Source organism: Mandrillus leucophaeus, unplaced genomic scaffold (assembly GCF_000951045.1).
Source record: "Mandrillus leucophaeus isolate KB7577 unplaced genomic scaffold, Mleu.le_1.0 Scaffold16, whole genome shotgun sequence".
In the NCBI taxonomy this organism is placed as follows: Eukaryota; Metazoa; Chordata; class Mammalia; order Primates; family Cercopithecidae; genus Mandrillus; species Mandrillus leucophaeus.
In genome coordinates, this window is record NW_012101587.1 from 6,053,567 (window position 1) to 6,056,398 (window position 2,832).

General features: G+C 48.6%; 1 protein-coding gene across 1 annotated transcript in view; it reads right to left on the reverse strand.

The window, feature by feature from the left end:
• The window catches only part of LOC105536505 (chromosome unknown open reading frame, human C18orf63), a 51,385-nt gene extending 50,901 nt beyond the window's left edge, over positions 1-484 (reverse strand). Inside the window, exon 1 of the mRNA XM_011975893.1 lies at positions 243-484. The gene's annotated coding sequence lies outside the window, so the exon portion shown is untranslated. The remainder of the gene's footprint in view (positions 1-242) is intronic.
• Positions 485-2,832: the final 2,348 nt, after the last annotated feature.

Sequence of the window (2,832 nt, forward strand, 5' to 3'; positions counted from 1 at the left end):
AGTGGAAACCCATCTAAGGTCTTTGTTCGGCTGAATCCATTTCAAAAGGTTTTTCTATACATTTCCAATATAATAAAATGCCCGAAAAACTGGGACTCATGGGTCTTTACAGATGAACACAATTTTTTTTTTCTGATCCAAACCAGCGTCCTCAGGGCGCCGGCACCGGGATCCTGCCCTCAGAGCGGCCCTGACCTGCTGCTCCGCAACCGTGGGGAAGAGAATCGGGAAAACGGTCTTACAAACCGGAAAAGCAACGCTTCCAACGCCCGCGGCCTGCTGCACTGCAGATATGCCGGCTTTCTCCTCAGCGGGAGGAAAGGGCGGGCGGGCGGCAGGGCCTCCAGCGGCCTCCCTCGCTTCCGCTCTGCCTCCTTCAAGCAGCTGCCCCCCAGGCCAGGCCTCCTGGTTTCTGCGAGGCGTCGACTGAGAGCCCGCGCGCCTCAGCTCCCTCCTCGCCACCCTCAGGAGACGCTCCTGGCTCCTGGCTTTCCTCGCGGCCCTCAGGAGCCAATCCCAGCATTCCCCGCGCTTTCCCAGCGTGCCCTGCGCTCTCCCAGCATGCCCTGCAAGCCTTGCGCTCCTGGCAGGCAATGCAGGTCAGCTTTTCCCGCCAACGCAGGAACCGACCAAAGCCGGCCATGGATGACTCGGTGAATCCCTGAGAGCGTCTCGCAGCCCAAGCAGGTGTGGGTGAGGCCGGGACACAAGGTTCTGGCCACCCTCCAAGACGGGGAAGCTGGATCAGTGCCACAAGTCCAACGGGGAGCTCCAGCGCTGAAGCCCCGGCTAACTGCGTGCTGCACAGGGCTGCCCAGCCTCTCGCCTCCGCACGTTTCCCCTCAGATTCTCATGCTCGACTTCACAGCTTCTGCAGTTCCTTTAGTGGTGGCAATCTCCATGACTGGAACATCTTCATGCCTGGTGTGGAGGGGAAGCGTGGTGGTGCAAGCTCGTGGGAGCAAATGCCCGAAGCGCCTACCGTAGTGCAGATGCATTTCTAGGGGCTGCTGCTAGAGCACTAGGCAAACAGCATTCCCAGTCTTCGTGGGACGCACATTTTAAATGGGAGTTGGAAAACAGATGAGCAAGATAAATATGCAAAATCTTAGTATGGCAGATGGCGATAGGTGCGTTGGAAAAACATTAAGTAGGGTAGGGAGGCGGGGAGTGCCAAGGAGAAGTCGTTAGGTTTAATAGCATGGTCAGGAAGGCCTCGTGGAGAAGGGGATGTTTGAGAAAGACATGAAGGCGAGAGTGGGCAGCCTCGTGCATGTCTCAGGGGAGAATGTTTGTTATGAGAGAGGGAATCCTATAAAAGACCAGGGCAGGAGGGGCACCATCTGGCTGCAGTAGAGCAGGAAAGAAGTGGCTCCCTGAGACCGGAGGAGATACAGAGAGCCAGACAGGGTTAGGCCCGATAAGCCATGAAAAGTATTAAAGGTGCATCCAGCCTACTGTGCTGGAATGGACTGAAGGGGACAGAGAAAGGATGAAAAGCAGTTAGGAGGCAATGGCAGTAAGGAAAGAGGTGGCTTGGATCAGAGCAGTGGCAGTGGAGAGGATGGGATGGGATTGGATTCTGGATATACTTTGAAATTAGATTTAATAGGATTTGGATATGGATTGATGTGGGGTCTGAGAGAGAGGGAGAGGAATCAAGCATCACTCCAGGGTTTTTATACTAAGAATTCAGAAGGATTGGGTTGCCATTAATTACAAAGGGGAAGACTAAGAGGAGCAAGTTTGGAGTTGTTGAGATTGAGAAATGAAGAGGAACAAGAAGAGTGCTGGGGAAAGATCTGCATCTAATAGATGTTTTTTAAAACCCTAGACCAGATTGGATCTCCAAGAGAGTGCATGTAGGAAGAAAAGGAACCCTCACACTGGATCCAGGACACCCTAGTATGAGGTCGGGGAGATGACAAGGAACCTCATGGGTGGAATTTCAGGAAATTTTCATTAAGTCAGAGATTTGCTACTTTTCAATCCCACATCTGCCCAGCTCCCAGATGTGGTATTGTGAAAGAATGAGATTTTATATTGTGTTTAATGTCTAATCAGTTAGAGTCATTTACCTGTTTTATTTGCAAAATAATTTTTGGCAAAGAGGAATGTTTTTAGATATCCTCCTATCAATAAGAATGTGTTCGATATTTATAATTCTTTGGTTACTTATGTGAGATCATAGTAAATGAGTATCACAAGGTTGTTTAGACAAATCAGCCTCCTAAGACAAATACACTTTACATTAATTGAACAAAACACAATCTTCTGAAATAGCCTAACAAATGTAATGTCTCAAATTTAACACTTACAGTCTGAAGGTTTTATGTCACAGTCTTTGGAATTATTAAAACAAACCTTTTAATCAAACAAGCCAGAAAATCTCTTTGTCCTACTTGGTATATACACATGGGGAAAGAAACCCCTCTGTTCTATGAAGACAGGTAAAAAGTATAGATTCAATTTAAATTTTGTGATAACTGTGGATATTCACTAGCCTTTCCTATGTATCTAAACAAAGGGAAGCCGAGTGTTCTTTATTCCCAAAAGCACATGTATCAACACTTTCTGTTCTTAATATCTGTGCTATTGAACTTATGGCCCCTGGTTTTAACAATATTTTTAACCAAGGCAGAATTAAAGGCATTTGAAGTTTGTTTGTTTGTTTGTTTGTTTTGAGATGGAGTCTTGCCCTGTCTCCCAGGCTGGAGTGCCATGGCACGATCTCGGCTCACTGCAACCTCCGCCTCCCAGGTTCCTGCATTTCTCCTGCCTCCGCCTCCCAAGTAGCTGGGACTACAGGTGCGCGCCACCATGCCTGGCTAA